Genomic DNA, 24,168 nt, shown 5'->3' on the forward strand with positions numbered 1-24,168 from the left:
CAGCACAATAAAGTGCATGCACATAAGAGTTGAGGGCCTATTGCAGGGTGGATGGAAGCTCCTAGGTCACTACCCATCTCCAGGAGAGTGCTGCCTGAAGTAAATTTAGGTATGACGATGCCAAACTCAGTAGCTTTCTGTCTTTTCAGGAGAAGTGCTAGGTAAAATAATGGTAAGAAAAGGTGACGGTAACTTCGAAGTCCAGTCAATTTTTGAAAATCAAATAAAAGCAGCTACCAACTCCAAAGAAGCACATTTTTTTCTTCCCAAAAGATGAGCCCGACTTACAAATGAGGGGAGCTCCCATGCAGGCAGGAGTTTCCCTCTCTCCCAAGCCCATCTGGCTTTACTTGGCTTGAATGGAAGGTGCGAGCAGCAGGTACCTAAACAGTGCCAGCCCAGGCTGGACACGAGGAGTGGGCGGGTAGCCGCAAAACCCCAAAATAAGCGAAAAAAAAAATGAATAAGAGAAAAAAAGTAAAAAAGGCTGAATCATAAAAGTGTCATTGTCTCTGAGGCAAAACCCACCCGGGTGAATCACTCCGTGCTCCCGCCTGGCTCTCACAAGGGGTCGGCAGGGTGTCCTGCCCCACTGCCGAGCCCCCCGTGCCCCCACAGCCTCCACAGCCCCCGGAGCTCCGCCGGGCGCCGCTCCCCGCCCGCCGGCTCCTCCTTCCCGGCCTCGGAGCCCCGCAGCCCGCCGGGGCGGGACCGGGCTCCCTACAAAGCGCCCGCCCGGCGGGGCCGGAGGCAGAGCGGCGCGGGGAGGCTCCGGGGACGGCACCGGCACCGGGCACCGGCGACAGCAGCGGGCACCGGCACCGGGCACCTGGCACCGGGGAGCCGCGCTTTTCCCCGGGGAGAGGGGAAACTTCCCTGCCCCGTCCCGCCGCAGGCTCCCTGGTGCCCGCCCGCTTCCTCCTCCTCCTCCTCCGGCCGCATCCCGCGGGGAGCAGCGGGTGATGGGGCTGGGGGCGCCGTCCCCGGGGAGCCGTGCCCGCAGCCGGCAGCTCGCCGAGTGAAACTTTGCGGCGGGGGCGGCGCCCGGGCACCTCGCGGCGGAGCGGGCAAAGTTTTTTTTTTATTATTTTTTTATTTTTTTTTCCTTATTTTTCCCCCCCTTTTCTGCAGCCCGGGAGCCGCCGCCCGCCCACGCCCCCCTCCCACCCCCCGGGGTGGCCGCGGCCCCGCTGCTATGGCACCCGCCCGTCGCCGCGGGGCGGGCAGGGGGCGGCCGCCTCCGGCTGGCCCTGCGGTGGCGGCGGCGGGGGGGCGCGCAGCCCCCGGGCGCCGGGCGTCCTCCCCCGGCCGGCAGTGACCGCCCCGGCCCCGCCGCCTGCCGGCCCCCGCCCGAGTCTCGCCGAGGATGGCGGCGGCGCCGGGGCCGGGCTCGGGGAGCTCGGGGAGCCCGGTCGCCCCCTGAGCCCGCCGCCGCCTCCCCGGAGCAGCCCTGCAGCGCTCCCCGCCGTGAGACCCCGCTCCTCCCCGCAGGTAAGCGGAGGGGCGCCGGGCTGGGGGGGCTGCCGGGCACCCCGGAGCTTGACACCCTTTCTCTCTCGCCCCCACAGCCGCGGACCCCCGCGGGGAGCAGGCTGGGGACGAGCCGCGGGCAGCCACGCTCGGCTTTGGGGCGGTTGGCAGGGTGGGGAGAGGGACGGAGGGGGGGCTTTTCTTTCTTTCTTTTTATTTTTCCCCCTCCCAGAAATAGACTTTGTGCCTCCCGAGCGGAGCCAGTTGGCGTGTTGGAGCTGCCTCTCTCCGTGCAGCTGCTACACCCTCTTTTGTCTGGTCTCGGCTCCCGAGGACTTTCCGCGCTGCTATCGCCCCCCGGCCCGGCTCCGACCCCGGCCCCGCAGCTGCCTCCCGGTTTCGCCCCCCCGTGCCCCGGGAAGTTTCCCCGTTGCCTTCATCGCCACCCAAGTTCGGGGCTCGGTCGGCTTTGTCTGAGGAAAGATGGTGGTGGTGTGCGGATTGTCTGGGAGGATGGGAGCCAGATGGGGACGGCGAGGGGGATGCCCTCCTCCCTCGCACGCAGACCCAGCTCGCTGCTTGAGCCGGTCTTCCTCGGGCTCCCCGGGGGCAGAAGCACGGAGCAGCCTCCCCCGGTGCTCCGCAGCCTCCCCTCCGGCGCCTCCCTGCCCTCCCCGCTGGGTCCCTGGGTCAGCGTCCGTGCCCTGTCCGGCGGGGCAGGGACAGCAGGAGGGGTACCCGATTGTCATTAACCACCGCCAGTCTTGTTTTACGCAGGTTATGATAAGGAGAACTGGCCAAAGTATTCCTCTAAAGCATCGTTTTGTGTAAGATGACCTGCAAAACATAACCTGTAGTCACGTAGCGGACCTGCAGTTTATGGTGCTGTTAGGACGGAGGGCTTTATTGCTCAGTGAAATTACAGCACCAAAGGTTTTGTGTGTTCTGGCTCACCCTGTTTCTGGATCAGTACACTGGCAACTCTCCTGTTATTTTTCTTTAACTAGATGATACTTCCGATCTATGTGATGGAAACCAGAGAAGTGCCCAGATAGAAAGGAAGAGTGCATTTTTTCCTTTTTTTGTTTCTGTACTGCTTTGTAAAAAGTAGAAAAGAAAAGCACTTTAAACATAAAATTTGATTTCTGTTGAATGTAACTTGAGTTATTTTAATAAAGAAATCAAAGGGTCTTTTGAGTTTGGAACATTTTAATGTGCTTCTCGTGATACCAATAAACATACTTCTAGCAAAATACTTGTTAGAAGATAATTATAAGACAATTTTTAGCAATTTGAGACATGAGGTACAATTAGATTTTTGTTCTGAACACAGGAGAAAAAAAAAAGAGCACCCTTGTGGAAAAAGATATATTGTAGATAAATAGCAATTTGGAAAATAAAATCATATATAATTCTTATTTTGTTGGCATAGAAACATGTTTTATTTGTTGCTCCTTTGTTGGATTGCAACAATGACCCAAATGAAAGTTGGAAAAAGAATAATGATGTGAGAGTTCAGCACACTACAATTATTTTATTCCATGTATAGAAACATTTTTGCCCAACACAACCTTGCTGGAATTGGACCAGAATTCATTTTTATGGAAGCTGTGTAATCAGATTATAAAAGGTGGGCTGTCCGAATTTAATCCTGTAAAGTATGGACTAAGCAAGCCCTGCTCTGACAAAGCACTGAAATGTATGCTGACCCTCCAGCAGGTAAGCAGTGCCAACCTCCATCTGTGGTGTGAGTTCATTGCATATAGCAATAGGTGCAGTAACTTCAGTGAAACACTTTGCTGGCTTAGCTGTGTTACTGGACCCTTGCTGGACCAAGCTGTGTTTCTCACTGTGTTCTCCTTCCATTTCCGTGAACGCTAGGCATAAAACACAAAATACCTGTGCCGTACACAAGTATTCACATCAGCCACATCTTGTGGGTTGTATGTTCCTGACCGACTCATACCTCTCTGTGAATGAAAAGGGGAAATGAAAATGAGTTAAGAAGTAGAATACATGTATGGAACAACAGGAGGAGACTGCTGCTTCTTGTAGCTTGTTTGGTATATTTTAGGAGCCAAAAATTCAAAATGCTGAAAATCAGTGAAAACTCCCAGCAGAATTATTGAAACCAGACAAAGGTGTGATATAAAAAGTATGAAACCTAAGTGTTGCCATCATGAAGAACTTCCTATTTTTTTTTTACAGAAGAATGCTAGCAGTCTTGATACTCTATGATAGTAGTAGAGACTATAGCATGTAGTGGAAATAAGAGCTTGATTTCCTAGACAGTGATGATGTCTCCATTTGACCTGGTGCCATAAAGCTTTGTAAACAGATCAATTACTTTTAGTCTATGGGTGTTTGGTCTCCTGGTATTGGAACAAAGGGAAAAGAGCAAATCACTTTCCAATGTGCAAAGAGAACTAAACTAGGAATCATTTGTGAAAACATGGGCATCTTGTCCCAGTCTAAGACATTTCAGATGCTTGCAATGAGGCAGGCAAACAGGATCTAAAAGAAAGCCTTACCACTTGTACAAAGACAGCTGAAGGCTGGGTGGAATACCCCATTAGATAATGTTTATATTACAGTTCTACAAAGAAGCCTTTAGAAGGACTTGAAAAAACATCATAGTTAAGATTTCTGAAGCTGTGATCTGATGGATGTGGGAAGACATCCCAGCTATGACATTGCTATGAGGATTTAGGGAGGTTCTTCTTGGTGCCTGTTTACCAGCAGGATCTTTGTGTTGCTTCCTGTGCTGCCAGCTGGATGACTGCCTTTACGTTCCTCAAAGATTGTGATCGATAGCTTAAGAACTGGGAATCTTCTTAGAAGGTTCACACACGTTTTAAAATAAAGAGGTGTCTATACCTTCAAAGTCCAAGAGAAAATAAAGGAATTTGCAGATGATACTTGATGTGGTGCTTTCATTTTAAAGTAAGAATAGAGTAAGGAAAAGTTTCTGCTTTTCTCCCTTACTAACTAACACATCATCCACACAATCTTGGGGTAATTAGGATCTTATTAAGTGGACTGTAGATTGCATGGAAAGGTGAAATGCTGACAATGTCAGTGAATGAAATTGCTGGACAGATGTTTTGCACAGCTGTTATCCTACACACTAGTTTTACTAGCTCCTGAGTGCCTGCGTTTTGTGGAGTTTGTGAGAATAAGCATTGTTGTAAACTTCCCTGCTGGGAATGCAGTCTGACCGTACAGCAAGAGGTCGTTACTCCCACCAACCATTTTTGTGTAACACAATTCAGTACCTGCAGTGTATCTGTAGCCCCTACCCAAGTAAGTGAATCTTGTTGGGAGTAGATCAGGTGGAACTGATGGGTGAACGTAGTGCTGCAAAATTCAGATTATATTGATCTCTTATAGTATTAATGCAATTACATTCTCCTACCAGAACTTTATTACAGGATCAGTAATTTTAAACTTCTTTTTTTTTTTTTTTAAACTTCATGCTTTCCCTTAAAAATCAAGCAGTTAAAAGAACATCTATTTATTTATTTATTTATTTGTACAGCAAGCTATAAATGAGATGGTGATACTGTAACAAAGAGCTATTTGGAACATTTTATCTGCAGCAGTGACAGAATGTTTGTATCCCTCAATATTCTTATTTTGATCTTTTGGTGACAGAAATATTACAAAGAACATTGAGGGCTTTTTGAAAATTTTTGAATGGGCAGAATACATGAAAAGGAAGGATGTATTTCCTCAAAGTCTTTGTCTCTGTGTTTCCCTGTCTCATGTTGGGAAAGGTTATTGTACCTAAAGTGTGCTAGAGAGGTGCAGAGCCACCTGAGGATCATTGGATGCCTGAGGATCTTCATCAGTGAGGTGTAATCATCCAGCAGAGATTTCAGGAAAGGTAGTACCAGAACGGACTTGTGGAAAATAAAGCCATGAAGTACCTATTTGTGCAGTCTCCAAGAATTGTAATGAGGACTGTAAGACTTCCTTTCTTGTGTCCATTTATATCAACACGTCATTATTATTTCTATCCCACTGGAACTGTTGTCAGTTGTTCTTTTTGTTGGACGTGTGACCATTTTCCTCCAATTAATTTAAGTAGAAACAAACTATATCTTTTTCTACATTGATTATGTCTATCCCACTTAAATAAATGATGAATCTCTTACTGAATCAGAGAAACTAAGATTTGATCCTTTTCAGATACATGTCCTAACCAAACAGATTTTAAAAACGACAAGTGATGTGAAATATACTGTAAGTTACTTCTTACTGCAACTAGTTTAAAGACAAAGAAATACAGGAGAAGAGAGAAATCTCTTCTGATGACTTTTTCTTTTTTTTTTTTTTCTTTATCTATTTCACAAAAACTGAGCATCCCCGTGCTACTATTTTAAAAGCCATCACTAAAAAGTGTTACAATGTGAGGTGATGAAACTGCATATTTCTATAATACACTCTAGCTGTAACATGGGAAGAACATTTTCAATGAAGGGTTGATACTGTTGGGCACTAATATCCTATGAGTCCTAGCCATTCTTTGGTGGCAATTAATTCTTTAACTTATAGTTAAAGAAGTATCCACTTTGATGCCTGTGACGTGCTGGGATCTGTAGCACTAACTCAGGGAGTGTATATGAAATCAAAACAAGCTTTTTAGAGTTTTAAAATGACTACTTTCTTCCAATAAATGGGGGAATTTCAGAAGCCATTTTGATTTTTGTGAACTTAAACCACCATCAAAGCAGGTTAATTAGGAGGCAATTAAAAAAACTTCACTTGTTCTACTGAATTTGGTGTGATAGTGATAACAGTAATAGAATTTGATTTTTTTCCCCCACATTTTCCATCTGAGTGTGTCTGAATAAATGGCTCCACTTATCTGTAATCAGCTGCCTATTGTTGAAGAACAAATTTGTATCTAATTAATTTTATCACTTACATTTTTCTATGCATTGAATAAAAAAATGACATTACTTGTACCATAACTTGCCCATCAATCTAGTTGTATGTGTAAGTTGCAGCTTAAAGCACTGGCATTTTTTCTCTAATTTGTGTAATTCAAAGCAACAAAGGCATATCACATACTAAAATACAAAACATACACAAAAATATGTCGCCATATAGTAAAAAAAAAAAAAAAAAGGTCCAGTTTTCCAATTTTTATACACTATTACTGAAAAGCATCTATTTATAATTTGTTGTGGTTTGGTGTGAGAAACTACAGGTAAATGAATAGCTCCGAGAGTTATTCGGATGTTATATCATTTTTCTGTGTATTGGAAAACTCCTGATGAAGAATTCATATGGGTTCTTCCTTTTCGTATGAGTTGGCAGGATTGTCAAGGAATTGTATAGTAGCCTAGTCATTGACTTGATCCTGTTACTGAAATTTTTCAGTACATTCCTCATGTAACTGCGTGGATACATGCACAAACACAATTGATCTTTTTCTCTTACTCAAATCTGAAATTCGACATGTGTTGACACTGTAGTGAGATGTACGTTTAATGTATTACTTCATGAAGATGGATGAGATGAGTGCCGTGTGTTGAGTCAGCATTCTGCTGCAGTAAATGTACTTTCCCAAGGAATTGTTCCTTGGAGCAGTCAAGGTGTACACAACTTGTCTGCTGTAGCTTCTCACTTTTGCAGCATCTTGTGCTAGACATATGTAGTGTATGTGTCAGGCAACCTGCTGACCTCAGAATAAGAGATGCACCAAGGAACCATGTTGTCCTGGAGACATGGATGTCACAGTAGGGTTGTTCAAAGTCAACTGAATAAACCTGATGTGGTGTGTGAGATTCAGCAGGTGTGTACTTCTTGCTATAAGTGACTGTGTATTTAACAGTTGACTTGTTTCACCTGAGGTCTGACTATATTTCTGTAGGAAGGAGAAGTTATACGACATGTTAAGAGAGAAGAAAAGAATAAAGAAGAAAGCATGTGGTGTGGGAAGGAGGGAAAAAAGAAGGGAATATAAAATAATAATAATAATAATAATAAAAAGAAAATGAATGACAAATATAAATTGAAAAAAAAAATGAAGGCAGAAAAAAATATGAAATATAATAAGCTGCATATTTAAAGGTGAATGATGCTACATTCAGTAATGTAGACTGAAATAGGCTCACATTATAAACAGAATGTTTAAAACATGGTGATGCTTCCTTTATGATGCATTCCCATCTTTTGACTTTGTAAAATGAACTGGAAAATGAAGAGAATAATTCTTGTCTCCCTAAGTTGCATTTTAGATGATTTATTTTGTCTTCATTGTGTATCAAAATACACCAGTCTGCAAAAATGACATTAAACAGTTCTTAGAGAAGCTATACTATAAGCAAATCTGTTCAAACATAGATATAAAAAGAAAGGGAGCTGTGGAGTATAGCATGTTTACCAAGGTAGAAACTACTAAGTGGGGCAGTTTACTGTATTTTGAAGTACCTGCAAGTTTTGAAGTACAGGTGAGCTGTTGTTTTTATAATCAGACTAATGCCTTGAACACAAAAGTTGCTACCATGCAGATCTATGTAATGTCACTGTCTTATAGAAGACTAGCGAGCATTATAAGCACAATGGGGACTGCCTTCAAAATGTTGGATAATTGAATGGCATTTATTCAAGTGAGTACTTAGCTACCATACTTGCACAGATTTTCCATTCCAATATGTGTTCACTATGTCTATAATAGTAAACTACTGAGGCAAAAGCCTGTTCTCTAGCCACGATACCAACCAGAGTGTCTGGTTATTTGCATTATGCTTAGATATACAAAATACGTGGAATTGGTGGGACATACTGGGGCACCAGACTTCCAAATGTATTACAAGAAGTTTACTGAACAAGTTCAGATTTGCACACAAAATAAATCTCCAGCTGACAGTTCCTTAATGTCATGATTATCAGCATTGTAATAGTAGCCTGGTAAAAAAAATGACCGGCAAAGTATTAATAATAATAGCTTCCAGAGGCCTAACAGACTCTCTTTGGGTATAATAGCCAAGCCAATGGCTTGGTTGTTAATACAATTCACAAACTTTTAGAGCTGTAGAGTAAATTCATGATAATTCAATGCCAGAATGCTTTCCTCAAACCCTTGTTATGGTCGCTACAAAGTGTTTGCTTTGCTCTTTGCCAGGAAGGAATTTATTTCCAAATTACTTCACAGACTCCTATGCTGAATTTATTTCAATTCTTTTTCTAACTCAATTTTATTCTCCTAAGACATGGCCTCATTAACTGGCAACCATGGTGGAATATCTGCAAGGTCCTATGTATGCTGCTAGAAAATAGTTCAATAGGCTGTGTGATATTAGAAAGATGCAAGTCACTGTTTTCCAATCCAGGTTTACAAACAACACACATACCAATGAAATACACAGAAATATTTAGAGGTCAAGATCAGGCAATGCTGTGTTTTGCAGCACTCCAGTTTGTATTTTTTCATTGTCCTCTTGGCTGTAGAGTTGAAATGGTAATGGAAAATAAGTTATACTTAAGACTGGTTCTTTTTCATCTTAGTTCTTAATACTATGATTTTTTATTCAGATTTTTTTTTCTTGTGAAATGTGGAGATTGTGATTAGATGCCATTGTATAGATTATATAATTCTTGTAAAAGAAGTACGATTACCAGTCAGAATTAGCCTATGAGAGGCCACAACCAGGTGGAGTAGTGTAACTTTCTGTTAACATTTTATAGATATTTTTACCAGTGTATTACGCTGCCTTCATAGCATACAAATGATTTATTATTGTGCACTGTGACATGACTTTGTGACACATGAAGTTCATTGTTTTTCTTGCCTTCTCCAAAGAATTTTGAGAATACTTAACCTTTACTTTTATGGCCATTTTCATCAGTGTACATGACATAAGGTATTTAACCTGTATTCAGGAAGGCAAAGTCCAAAGGAAGCACCTGGAGATGATTTCTGCAGTCCTTTCTTACAGGTTTTAGACCTAGTCCCAGAGAAATCTCTTTCACTCTTGCATAGAATATTCTAATTGTTACTAGACAAAGCTTAGATTTGAATAACGCTTGTCTTGCATGGTTTTCAGGTTTGAGTTGAGGAGGTTATTTTAATCCCTGAATGTCAAGTGCTTTGGAAGTAGGCCTAACACATTGCCTGATATTCTATGAGATGTCAGTATCAATATCAACCTCAGATTAAGCATGTTTTTATTAAACCTTGTGGTTGAAGAGGCAGACTTCAGAGGAGTTTAGTTCCAAGCTTTCTTTCTTAATCCAGTATTTGTTCCTTTCCAGTTAAAGAAGCATCTTCCGGAGAAAAGGAAGAAAAGGAAAACAAAAGGGAGCTCCAGTACAGCAAACTATGAAATAGATGGACAGAGAGAGATTGAGAGAGAAGGATCAGTTAAAACAGCCTGAAGTAGAGATGACCCTCAGAGAGAGGGTGCTGATGTTATGGAGAGTTTGGTTTGGAAGATTTTTCTGATGAGTCATTTGCTCTGGAATTATCTGAGGATGTTGCCCTTGTTGCCCTTCAACAGTGAGACTTTGTTTGGGAATACCCGTGTTCCAAGAACATGTGACTTTTGAAACCCTTCTGGTACTTATGGGCATTTTTTTATAATTTTTTTTTTTTAGTTTAGATATAGTGCTTGGAGGTCTGGTTAATGATTATTGTGCAAATTCATCCATTGTTTAATATTAATAATTTGGTTGCTGACTGCATGGATTTGATTCAGTTGCCCTCATTCATTAGCTGTATGCTAGCCAGAAAGCTCACAAAACTCTGACACAGTTTGTTACACTTCCTTTGCCTTACTTTAAAAAAAAAAAAAAGATGTATTAAAACACAGTTCATTCTTTGACTACTGCAGGACTGTGAATATAATGATGTTATGGGGACAGAATGTAGATAGAAAAGGAGATAGTTCAGTACTATAGCAGCAACTATGGATGTTAATTATTTTCTGGGGGCAAGCCCACATTTTTGCCAATAATTTCTTAGATAAACAGCAGGGAGACCTCTCTTACCTGAATAACTGGAAGTAAAAGAAGAGGGTCTTCCCATGTTGTGTGACTAGAAATACATTTGGCATTAACATCATTTAACCCTTCTTTCCCATCTTTCATTAAATCCACTGATGAGGTCAGGTGTTGGTATTTGCCATGGTTAGCAATTTAGAAGACAGACGTGGTAACATTGAGTGACAAAGGTTTTGACATAAAGCAGTAATATAGCCCCAGAAAAGGTGTCTGGTCTGCTTTTGTGCCTACTATTCTCCAATTGTTTGTGGCTTCTGAACTCTGCAAACTCTCAACTTAAAACCTCTAGCAACAAGCACACTGCATTGTGAAAGACTGCTCTTACTGTGGTTATATGCATGTGTATACAGCTTCTTGTCCTCCTTTCAGTCATACTTCTGCCTTTTAGACTGTGATGTTCTTCATGATACTCAATGGACAGTGTGTTCTGGGGTTATTTTCCAGTCAAACTTCAGCCCGTGTATGTTGTTTTGTGATGTGGAACATAGAGGAGGAAGGGGTATTTGCAGGGATTGTTAACAAGAACAGTAAGTTGAGTTTTTTTAGATTTTTATTCAAGGTCTTGAGGGAATTTGTTTCCAAAAGTTGAGATTTTTGAGCATGTCATCACCTGGAACTTGAAATTGAGGTGCTGGGCAGGTTTCTATGATTCCTTTGCTTAAAATCCCATTGTGATAGGAAATTATATTCTCAGAGAGGAACACAAATGAGATGAATGAGACAGAAAATGCCTACTGATCCTACTTTATACATTTCCTACTGTTTTGGATGCAGTAAGTTTTTCCTGGGGAAAAAAAAAAAATAAAATAGAGATTTGGTCAAAACAACAGAAATTGTTTAAAAAACATGTAAAATCACTTTCACATACCTCACATATAAAGACATGGCCACAATTAAATAAGCTCTTTGTATGCAAAAGTTAGAGGATGAACATTGCTGAGTATGACTTGTTTTACACAGATTTTTCAGAAGAACTATCAGTCTTTATGATCAAACTGTAAAAACAGAAAATATGAGCCATAGCAGAGGTCTGAAAAACAGCCAAAGAACCTATCCTGGATTTCATCAAACCCCAAAAGGTTATATGACTTCATGTCATGACTTTGGGAGAATGATAAAATTGGAGCTGATGAATAGCTTGTGTTAATCATTTTGCATTTGGCGTGTGTTTTAGCTTTCATGGTACTTTATTGTCAAACTTTTTTTTATTGCTCCTTCTCAGTGTGGGTTTTGTTTGTTTTAACTAAGACTCACCAATGTAGTTATAGTGCAGCAAATCTCTATTCTGTCTGAATAGTTCAAGAACAGGGAGCATGAAAAAAAGCATGCCTGTAGTCAAGCCAGTATTGCATAATTTGAATGAATCTACTATGGCTTTTCTGGTGGATCTTACAGTAATTTCTGTTTTTCTCAAGCAAACATGGCTTTACCATATGTATATTGTCTTATGAGGAGAGTAGGGGGTTTAGGGAACTGTTTCTCCTCTTTTTGTTAAAAAATAAAAATAAAAATCAGGTAGTGAATTTGTGTCATATAGGAGATTTTCCAAGCCCTGCTTTGTAGTGTGCTCCAAATTGTCCCCCTGTACTTGGCTCTGGTGAGGCTGCACCTCGAGTACTGTGTTTAGTTTTGGGCCCCTCACTACCAGAAGGACATCAAGGTGCTTGAGTGAGTCCAGAGAAGGGCAACAAAGCTGGTGAGGGGTCTGGAGAACAAGTCCTATGAGGAGCGGCTGAGGGAGCTGGGCTTGTTCAGCCTGGAGAAAAGGAGGCTCAGGGGCGACCTTATTGCTCTCTACAGGTACCTTAAAGGAGGCTGTAGCAAGGTGGGGGTCGGTCTGGTGACAGGTCGAGGGGGAATAGGCTTAAGTTGCGCCAGGGGAGTTTTAGGTTGGATGTTAGGAAGAGCTTCTTTACTGAGAGGGTTGTTAGACATTGGAATGGGCTGCCCAGGGAAGTGGTGGAGTCACCATCCCTGGAGGTCTTTAAAAGACGTTTAGATGTAGAGCTTAGTGATATGGTTTAGTGGAGGACTGTTAGTGTTAGGTCAGAGGTTGGACTCAATGATCTTGAGGTCTCTTCCAACCTAGAAATTCTGTGATTCTGTGATTCTGTGAAATACCAGTAGAAGCACCCTCACAGAATCATAGAATCATAGAATCATAGAATCATAGAATCATAGAACGGTTTGGGTTGGAAGGGACCTTAAAGGCTAACCTCTAGTTCCAACCCCACCATTGGCAGTGAAACCTTTCACTAGACCCGGCTGCTCAAAGCCCTATCCAACCTGGCCTTGAACACTTCCAGGGATGGGACATCCACAGCTTCTCGGGGCAATCTGTGCCAGTGCCTCAATACCCACTGAGTGAAGGATTTCTTCAAAATATCTTATATAAACCTACCCTCTTTTAGTTTAAAGACATTACTCCTTGTCCTATCACTACACAACCTGAAAAAGAGTCCCTCCCCAGCTTTCCTGTAGGCCCCCTTTAGGCACTGGAAGGCCGCTATAAGGTCTCCCTGGAACCTTCTCTTCTTCAGGCTGAATAGCCCCAACTCCTTCAGTCTGTCTTCACAGGAGAGGTGCACCAGTCCCTTGATCATCCTCATGGCCCCTCCTCTGGACTCATTCGAATATGTCCATGTCCTTCTTGTGCTGGGGGCCCCAGAGCTGAATGCAGTGCTCCAGGCAGGGTCTCATGAAAGCAGAGCAGAGGGGGAGAATCACCTCCCTTGACCTGCTGGCCATACTACTTTTGATGCAGCCCAGGATACATTTGGCTTTGTGGGCTTCAAGCACACCTGGCTGGCTCATGTTGAGCTTCTCCTCAGAGCTGCTTTCAATCCATTTTCTGCCCAGCCTGTATTTGTGCTTGGGATTGCCCCAGCCCAGATGCAGAACCTTGCACTTGGCCTTGTTGAATTCCATGAGGTTTATGCAGGCCCACCTCTCAAGCCTGTGCAGATCTCTCAGATGGCATCCCTTCCCTCCAGCATGTGGACTGCACCACACAAGTTGGCATCATTGGCAAACTCACTGAGGGTGCACTCAGTCTGTCCATGTCACTGGTAAAGATAGTAAACAGTGCCGGTCTTCACGCTGTGGCCCTGTTTTATGATGTGAATCCAAGCCACCTCAGTATTTTATACATACAGACAAGACATGTATGTATTACAACATGTAAGAATCTTGTCAGCATGATGTTACATGAAACATTTGATAGCAGGTGACTTATTTCCTCTCTGGAATGGTCCTTTAAACTCTTTAGGTTTTCTGTGTCCCTACAATGCTCTGTCCTCTCCTTCTTTATATCATAGGAGATCCAGCCTCTCATCATTTGCTTCACTTCTTCTTCCTCTTTTTTTTTTCTTTTTTTTTTTTTTTTCCCCTACATCAGAGAAGGAAGTGCTCAGGGAATTAAATACTGGCCCCCTTTAATTTTGCTGGATGACTCCTGCAAAGTTAATTTCTAAAGCTGTATAACTTAAACAGGTCAGAAAAGACATAAGAACTGGGAGTGTCTGCTATCATTGCTCACATTCCAGATCAATATAAATCCTCAATTTTAATGCAGTTTATGTCACAAAAATGTTGGAGGGTTAGATATTACACATTGAGAATTGGATGATGCAAGTCAAAAATTGTCTGTTCCTGATGTGATCTCAAGAACACTATAGAGTGATTGAATTATACTTGTTTATTTACTGTTGCTGTGGTGGTATGGTGAGATCCTGACTGTGAAATCAAGGAAGAATTCTCATCTATTTCAGCAAGGTTAGGATTTCATTCAATATGTTAGCTACTCATGGACCTAGTAAATACAGTGTGCTGGTTCTTACATGGCCCAAAAATGTCAAAGATGTTTTCTGTGAATCATGCCTTTATTACACAAGCAAGCCAAAACAGCTCTCAGGAGCTAGAAGGGTTTTAGTTCAAAGCCATGACAATCAGTTTCCACTAATAAGCTGCCATCCTGAAACCCCCAAAGCCTTCGGGAATGTATTTTCTGCAGAGACTTTCTAGTTTATCTAAGCCATATTTTCATCGTTGTTTTCATGTCCCTAAGCATAGAATCATAGTATCACAGAACATTTTAGGTTGGAAGGGATCTTAAAGACCATCTAGTTCCCACCCCTTCCCATGGGCAGGGACACCGCCCACCAGATCAGGTTGCCCAAAGCCCCATCCAACCTGGCCTGGAACACTTCCAGGGATGGGTCATCCACAGCTTTTCTGGGCAATTTGTTCCAGTGCCTCATCACTCTCTGAATAAAGAATTTCCTCCTAAGATCTAATGTAAATCTCTCCTCTTCTAGTTAAAAACCATTCCCCCTTGTCCCATGTGAAAAGTTGCTCTCCAACTTTTTATAAACCACCTTTAAGTACTGAAAGGCTGCAATTAAGGTTCCTTGAGCCTTCTCTCCTCAAGGCTGAACAACCCCAGTTCTCTCAGCCTTTCTTCATAGGAGAGGTGCTCCAGCCCTTATCTTTGTGGCCCTCCTTTGGACCCACTCTTAACATCCTTCTTGTGTTGGGGACCCCAGACCTGGATGCAGAATCTCAGGTGAGGCCTCACAAGGGCTGAGCAGAGGGAGACAATCACCTCCCTCAACCTGCTGGCCACTCATCTATTGATGCAGCCCAGGATGCAGTTGGTCCGCTGGGCTGCAAGCACACTGATGGCTCATGTCAAGCTTTTTGTCCAGCAGAACCCCCAATTCCATTTTTCCAGTCACCAAGGACTATGCCTGCCTGCCTTGACTTTTCAAGTGTGATGGAGAGTGGCTTGGTAAGTACCTCTGCCAGTTCCTTCAGGACCCTGGGATGCATCAGGCCCCGTAGCCTTGTACATGTTCAGTTCTATCAGGTAGTCTCGAACATGCTTTTCACTTACAGTGGGAGGGACTTTGCACCTCTAGCCCCTGCCTACAGGTTCAGGGACTTGAGAGGTGTGTGAAGCCTGACTGCCAGTGAAGTCTGAGGCAAAGAATCTGTTGAGTACCATATCTTTCTCCATGTTTGTATATGCTTTTATCATCTGAACTTTAAAATGTCTTTTAACTTTCTAAATGACGTATCTAACATGCCTGACTAGAATGAACTTTGGGAGTAGAAGTTTTTTCGTCTCACTTCTTTGATTATAATAGAATATTATGAAAGTGTATGATATGTTAATTAAGTTAATCAAGATCTGAAATAGATGATCAGTTTTCTTATGAGATATTCAAGCTCTTAATGGAAATGTAGTGGAGATGTCTCTTCCAGTCCTGGATAAAGAATTTTTGGAGAACTTTTAGAAGTGCCTTAGTACAGATATGAAAGACTGTTTGAGGCCACTAAATCTCAAAAGGTCAAATGTTCATTCTGCAAAAAGCTGACCATTCATGAAAGCCCGTATCCCTCACTTCAAAAATAGTAGTAAATCCTCAGTAACTTTCAGATCCCAGTGTGCTTGAGAAATAAACTTAGAGTTGTAGGAAAGATTGTAGAAATGTGCTGAGAGTTTTCTTTCCTTCTTTGGTTCTGCAATCCCACCTGCTGGGAGGGAAGCACTTATTCTTTCTGTTTCTGTCACCTGACCTGCTTCATATGACATAAGGCCATGAGGGTAAGAGATCTATGCATAGCAAGGCTTCTCTTAGAATACACTGTGATAATTATTAACTGCATTTTGGAGGAAACCTGTTAAGTCCTTTTATCTGCTCAGTAATGTTCAGTGATCCAGAATAAAACAACCTCACGGTTTCAGATGTGAAAGGAAGTGACTGAGTGTTCATGTGTCTATTGCCACAGTGTCACTAGACACTGAACTGCCTGGCTGCGGTCTTTATCATCTCTGCCATAGGTGAGAATTTCTGCAGCTACCAAGGTGAATTTGGGTTTACTATGAATATTAGTATTTGGGATTCATTAGGCTTAAAGTGTGGTTGTGCATGAAATGCGGTAAGAACAGGCAGTTGTTTAAGTAGTATAAAAACTGTTGCACACCTGTGCAGGACAGTTTATATCATTAATGCAATTGAAACACTAGTATGAAATTTGTAGTGCATTTCTGAGCTGTTCTAAATATGGAGTTGTATACCTAAACCTTATACAACAGTATCTAGAAATCATTCAAATCATAGTGGTCTTGCTGTAGAAGCACAGGCTTAAAAATAGGGTAATGCAGGTTTTGTTCCTGGCTTTGCCTGTGGTATTCTGTGTCTTTGGAGAGCTTGACTGATTCTGCCTTCCCAAAAGTGCATAGGCACCTCATTCCTGTGTTATTTTTATCCTTGTGGAGAATATGGTCTCCAGCATCTTTTCCCTCAGTTTGCCTTTCTACAAAAGGGAGGTATTTCTATATGAGGCTTACCACTCATAAATACTCATGAGGGTTTTTTGAGACCTTTGAATGAAAAGTGCTACACAAAATCAAATCAGTATTATTCATGCTGAATGAAAAGAGCTCTGTGAATGTTGGTGCCTGAACAGAATCTAATGGCAGAAGCCATCTTAATGCACCAAAATATATTGGAAATCAAAACATTTAAACTGAAAATAAATTAACAAATGAAATTGGATGCATTTTTAATAGTGAGAAGAAAACTTAAAGTACCTTTTAAGAGCTGAGTTGCCTCTCTTTTACTTAAAATCAATACCGTCTTTCTGGAAGATCTAACTCAAGAAGTTATAGACTTGATGCAGAAAATAGTGGTGAAGGTCTTTGGTTATGTATGAAGCATGCAGGCAACAATGATATTTTCTAGTCATGAATCTGTATTTTATATATACTATATATATATAGGTTGGAACAGTCATATGTTTACAGCTAAATAGTACTTTTCTCTAGAGAGATTTAAATTCCATTAAAGCTATTACTTTGAAATGTATAATGTAAGCTTGTTATTTAGACAAACTCACTGGCTTACATACTTATTTTAGGCAAGTATCTCCAGCTGTATTGCTAAATAAATGTTGAAGAGATTTAGGCTGAAGGGAGAATACTGCTCTCCAACACAGCTCAAATGTAGATTGCACAAGGGTGGTGTAATGTATGGAACAAATGTGGCTGAGTAGATATAAGGCTCCATAGACACACTGTGCCTTTAATGTATTATTTATGCATGGAAATAAACGGGTTAATATTGGTAAGCCTGCCTGACAAAGATCAGCTCTCTGTAGTGATGCCTGAGATAATACGAGCACCAGACATGGGTTGGCTGTTACAAGTGTACTCCAGATGAGCTGTTCCAAATATAAGACTGGATAGTTTACACAAACCCAGTGAGGTCAGGAGCAGCTGTCATGCTACAAGTTTACATTTCATGTGCAATACTTCATACAAGCAATTTGCTAATATTTTTGATGACTGAAACAAAGATTTGAATCATGCATCTTGTATGGCACATTACTGGATCATTTCAGCACTCTCTGAACTGTTTCTAAGTTGAAATAGCCACCTTTGTTCTTTTGTCGTTCTTTGTAGCATGTACGAAAATTAGCATGAATTCCTGATCTAATGTTGTAGCTAGCCCTGCACTGAGCAGGAGTTTGGACTAGATGACTGCTGGAGGTCTTGTCCAGCCTAAATTATTCTATAATTCAGTGATTTAAGAATAAGTGGTTTTGCCTTGTATGTATGTAGGAATGAGTCTGCACTTCAGAGCCACATAGTTATGTATAGTTGGAGCCATTCCAGAAGGAGTGTGTGAACACCCGTACTGCCTGTGGAGATGAGGTCCACTGTCTGTGAAGGTTATGACTTCTGCCTCATGAAATAATAGAGCTGCTGCTTGCATTCCTAGTTATATGTTGACTCAACAGTTCATCAGGTTTTCAGGTTGGAAATTATGAGAGATTTCTTCTCAGAAAGAGCAGTCAGGCACTGGAACATGTTGCCCAGGGAGGTGGTGGAGTCACTGTCCCTGGGGGTGTTTAAAGAAAGAGTGGATGTGGTGCTTAGGAACATGGTTTAGTGGGTGACATTGGTAGTAGGGGAATGGTTGGACCAGATGATCTTGGAGGTCTTTTCCAACCTTAATAATTCTATGATTTATCAGAAAAGACTGAACCTTGCTTCTCTTTGGAATCGAAGGAATAATAGCCCAAAGGTGGGCACTCCTTTGGTGTCTTAAAACCTCCTGTAAGTAGAATGAGTGTTTCATGCCTAGCGTTACCTAATCTTGCAAGTTCATCAGGGATATCTTACTCTTTTTGATTAATGGAGCATCATGTACAGTCTTTGTATTAATTCCATGTCCTGGCTTGATCTCTTACTGCCAGGAGGCATCTGCCAGTAAGAGGCAACAGTTAATCGCTCACTTTGGTTAGAAAATAGTATGGATTAGAAGAACAGTTGGTTACTAGTACTGGAGCCATTACATAACTAACTGCCATAATAGCCTTTCATGATATAAATCTGTGATGAAATATTTAAAAGCATATCTTATCATCATGCTATCAAATATCAGAGATTGTGTGTGACAAGGTTCTGTACTTTAATGAAATTTCGGGGATGAGTTAAACTGGGCAGCACCCTGTCTGTGGTGAGGCTAGGTGGGCAGTTTGCCCTAAAGAGGAGGATGGCACTAAGAGGTCATTCAGCGGGGAGGCTCCTTCCTTCCCCGCCCTCTGAGCTGGCTGCATTACAAGTTGGAAGCTGGCTAGCACCCTTGATAGCTCTGTGCCCAGATGGGCACCCGAAATGAAGAAGTGTCACTGAGAGAGTGCCTCTCCCCCTGACTGTGTGTCTTACAGACAGACTCTGTTGGCTGAGTAGATGTGGTTTGCTTTGCCTCCTGGTGAGCCTCAGGTGAGGATTTTGGACATTTTATTCTAGGCACTGGTGAAATGGATCATATTTTTGAAAGAAGGGCATCTATGACATTAGTATTTACTTCTTGGTGAGGTACTGGGCTACTCCAGATGGAAGATCTGGGAGAAGGAAGGTTTGACATGCTAGTTTTTCTCAAGATAACCAAATCAGATGACAGCATGCTCTGGATAGCTATGAATGAAGTATTATTTTTAAACATATGTATTCCCTCTACTGTTTCATGCAAATACTGTCTTAAATAAATATTTAGTTTAAGGATAAATATATACTTCCATAAGCAAAATAATCCTTTGGCTGTTTATAACAAAGAACATAAGAAGCACAAGTCAGTGTTTGTGAAGAGATTGATTTGGCATGTTTATGGGTTAGTTAACCAGTTGGAAAAGTTTGCAGCTGGTACCTGCTGATAGTACTAAGAAGGAGAATTACTCTGTTGCTTGTATGTTTGCTAGGTTAGATCAAAGTGCAGGATGTCTTACTTCGTATTCGTTTATGTCACAAAGCATCACATTATGTGGTGGTCTCGAGGAAGAGGCAAACTCAAGGAGAGTTTGCCTGTTAATTACAGTGTTCAGAGTTTCTTTTTCATACTTAAGTAGCATAAATGAATTGTTCAATATAAATCCCCTTTGCTACCCCAAACTCTCAGGGATTTCACTAAACCCTCAGCATTTGCAAAGAGTCTAGAGCTGGGCAGCCTGAAGTGTGATTTTCATGATTTAACATGAGCAGACATTGTTATTGTTCAGATTCATAACTCAATATGATTGAGCAGTTCTTTTTCTGACATACTTTTTTTTTTTAGAAGATAAATCATTGGTATGAGAAAGGTTGTTAGAATATTGTGTGAAACATTGGGAATTATTCCCATTCTTATTTATGTGGGTTGGTTAATAATGGTGTATGTTAGTCTGCAAAATCTATATTTTATAAAGAAAAGTTTTCAGATCTATTTTTTACTTTAAATGATAATTTACAATTTTGCACAGAACAGATGCTTCTTATTACTGCTCTGTGTGTGTGTATCCTGTGCTTTCATGTTATCACAGAGTCTGGACAAAATTTATCACTGCAGAACTGATGTCCCAGCAAGTCTCCATAGAATTTGTATATATAAAGGACTTGCAGATTTCCAAATAAGTAGTTAGAAATATTTGCTCTGCATTTCTCCCAGCCAACCAGTTTTTAATGAAGTTTTCACACAGCTATCAGATGCAGGACCGACGTGTTCCATATGAGCCCATAGCTATTCAATTCTGGTTAAAATTACAAACAAGAATTTGCAAAGTAAATAACCAGGCAACTGTACCTGGAAGTATTTGAAATGGCCTTTTGAAGCAAAATATTGGAAAATAATTTAGATATACCTAACTAAAATTTATTCTTTCCTGTGAACCAAAGGCATCTATGCAAGGTGAAGGAACAAGAAGAATACTGAAGGATAACATCTTTGGTAAATAATCTGGAAAAATATTAGGAGGGAGAAGACAAGAATCACCAAAGAATGGCAGATTTTCATAGCTGTTTCTTCATTATAATGCTCATGGGAAGAAAACCAAGTCATACTCTATGTGCATTTTTTTTTCATTGAACTACGTGAGATTTCATTATGCTCTGTTTGACTTTAACTGCAAAAGCTCTTCATCTGGAGTATATCTAACGGTAATGATCGCTAACAATGGCTACATTTTAAATTGACGTGCTGAGAGCAGAGAAAGCAAAATGATTCACAGAGAGGACATCAAGCAGCCTGAATGTGGAGACTCACAATTTTTTTATAGTAATTTAAAAATTGATATTCAAGGCTAATGTAGTTTTCCTGAAAATCTAAAAAATTACATTTAATTCATGAAATTTAAATATTTTGATAATTGTCTATTCTGGCCCTTCATTTGTCTGTTAGTGAATTGCTAGGCTTTGCAGTGAGAAATACTTGGACTTAATATATTTGCCAAAAATCTAAGTTAATGTAAAATAATTAGGAAATAGCAAGTGACCAATGGTGGAGTGTTAAGATCTTCCCTAGAACTGTTAGTTTCATTTCCAACTTAATCACATGTTTGTAAGGACTTTGTCAGTCATGTAGAGCCACATGAAAAGATAACTCCCATTGGATGAATGTGGAGGAGCACTGAGTGTCAAAATGTAGCTACAGACATAAGGAGTGATTTATCTAGCACTTTCGTTAGGATGCAGCTTCCTCAGACAAATGGCAAACCTTGATACCAGTGCATGGAATACAGGGCTGTTAGTTTTCATGAGAAACCTTCAGCTAATAGCTGGCTGTTCAAAACATGTCATGTTGTGTCTGCACATTGCAGAGTCAGACATTTTATTACCTGCTTAACCAGCATTATGCCATCTGGAGAAAATAGTACCTGTGCAAAACAAAATAGAAAAATGATGTTTTATCCAAGGCAGTATGACCCACTTTTTGTTTGTGGTTTGAGTTCGGTTTATAACACTTAATTGCATGGTGTAATTGTGACCAGTGGCTACAGTTTTGGCTTGTAATGAAAGGGGAAAAGACTCATTATGGTCTGTTCAAAAGATATTGTTTCCCTGTCCAAAGGCCTGACAACAAAAACCATCTGATGACTGTTGTAAAAATGTGCTAATTATGTTATAAACTCAAATATTTTATAATACATATTAGCTTTATCTGTAAAGCTTCTAGTTTCTGAATGTTATAGTTTAGTCATTTTTTTTTTAATTGAAATCTCCACATTCACTGAATATTTGCATTAAGTCCATTTTGCTTATTTCCACTTCTGTAAAAGTTACATGTATATCACTGCTCACCAATAGCACACTAATTCAGTATAGTTTCTTTAGCTTTTAAAGATACTAACGGCTATGAATTATCTTTAGCCAACCAATCTGTTAGCACTATGCTGTTTGAAACTTTATACTGCACACATGTAGTGGACTTTAATGTTTGCTTTTCCTTAAGGTTGCTTTGTATGGAGGCTTTATTGTCAATCTTAAACAGACAGTGTTTCTTTGGGGACTTCAGACAGTATGAGGCTTTCACAAGAAACCTCAGAATATCATTCAAATAGTTAGCATTTTACAGTGACTTTGCTAAAAGCTAGCACATGAGTTTTATGATTGCTTTGTGGAAGCGAGGAGCTAACCAGCCCTACTTAGAGAATTTGAATATGTATGCTAACACAGAAATAAATAATCTTCCAAAGACAAACCAGGCTTTGTTTCAAGAGAAGGCTGGGAGCAAGCCAAAATAAGGCTTTTAGCTTACAGGAGCATATGACAAGCCTAGGTTAAAAAGATATTCAGAGAAAATATTTTTCTCTGTGATCATATCATACTTAACTACAGTCAGCTTGCTGAGCATGAAAATACACTACTGAATGCATCTTTTCACTAATTTTTAATATGAGAAAGAGCTTCTCTGGCTAATCGCTGTGCTGTAGTAGAAAGTGAGAATTCAGTGAAAAATTCCATTCAGTAGGAAAATAAAAAGTATAAAGAGGTGAGGATAATTAATGTATTTAAGGTATGAGACTCAAATACAATTCTTTGTGACATGGACTACTGGGTTTTATTTTTATAGCATGTAGTGCTGAAAGGTCCTGACTGATGAATGAGCTCATATGTGCTATAATTTGCTAGCTGAACCATTTTCTTAAGTTAAAACTGGTAGAAACTTTACAAACAACTACTTCTAAACATATTTTTTTAACTTTTTGACCAGGTGTCTCCTATTGATTCATTCTGTCTGGTCAAACCATCAGTCCTGCAAATAAAATAAAATACAAGCTTAGAAACATTACACAGCTCATCTGCTTCCTTGATAAGCAAAACTATATTAAATTACACATATGATTAGATCTGCCAGTTTTTGTGGAATGACAGAATTTTTCCTCACATGCCAAACAGCAGAGTGGAAAGCTGTAGTATTCTGGGCTCAGCTTGCAAAGTCTTGCCAGTTCTAGCAGCCTTTAGTGGCAATGAAAAATCACACTGATTTTAAAGGAGGGAATTCCAGGAATTTAGGTTCACTAAAAGCATTCTCTTTCTGTTAGTAATGAACAAATTCTGCATTCAGGTTTTAAGATTATAAATTTGTTTCACATGCAAGTTGCAATAACTCTGAAGAATTTACTGTATGACCTGAAAATGATGAAGAAAGTACAGGTAAGTAGATGTTTACAAATCAGGCTCTCTGTAGAAGTTTATGCTAAATTTGTAAGCATAAAACATTCTTTTGTCACTATAGAAATAATAATTTAAGTTCTATAATTCCCATGGGTACATTACAATGAGCCTTGTACTTTTAAGGTTATGAAAAGATCAGCATTTTTAAGTTCCACAGTAATTATCATCATATTGTCTAATAAGCCAATTTAATGCTGAAGCATGAATGTTTAAGAATGAATAACAAGAATGGATCTCTTAAGGTTTGAAATGGACAGCCCCCAAAGACTCCTAAGCATATAAATAATAAACCATAGTAGCAATTATTTTGAAAAGGCAGCAAGGCACACATCAAGCATTACTGACATGAAAAAGAAAAAAAAAATCAAGCCAGAATCACATATAACATTCTGATCCCATTTAAGCTGATGGCAACCTCCTGTTGCTTGAACTTAAGATTTAACCTTTTGTCTTGTTCTACACTATCAAAGCACATATGTGGGCATTCAGATATCTAATTGCTAAGGCAGATGACTATGAAAATTATGCAGAGCTTGGGGAATATAGTTGAAGGATAGATAAAAAATTTGGAGAATAAAGTTTACAATAGAACTTGCTGGCTTCCATACCTCTTTGTCACTAAACTTTTTTCCCAACTAAAGATTAATGTATGTAACAGTTCAATAACTAGCTGGTTGAGAAAAGTCTCC

The 24,168-nt window shown here is 40.5% G+C and overlaps 1 protein-coding gene across 2 annotated transcripts in view; it reads left to right on the plus strand.

The window, feature by feature from the left end:
• The first annotated feature begins 803 nt into the window (after window positions 1-803).
• Window positions 804-24,168, plus strand: part of TMEM200A (transmembrane protein 200A) — a 59,195-nt gene continuing 35,830 nt past the window's right edge. For both annotated transcript variants that reach the window (XM_084514389.1, XM_084514388.1), the window contains exon 1: window positions 804-1,491. The gene's annotated coding sequence lies outside the window, so the exon portion shown is untranslated. The remainder of the gene's footprint in view (window positions 1,492-24,168) is intronic.

The sequence above is a fragment of the Aythya ferina genome, assembly GCF_964211825.1.
Source record: "Aythya ferina genome assembly, chromosome: 3".
Lineage (NCBI taxonomy): Eukaryota > Metazoa > Chordata > Aves > Anseriformes > Anatidae > Aythya > Aythya ferina.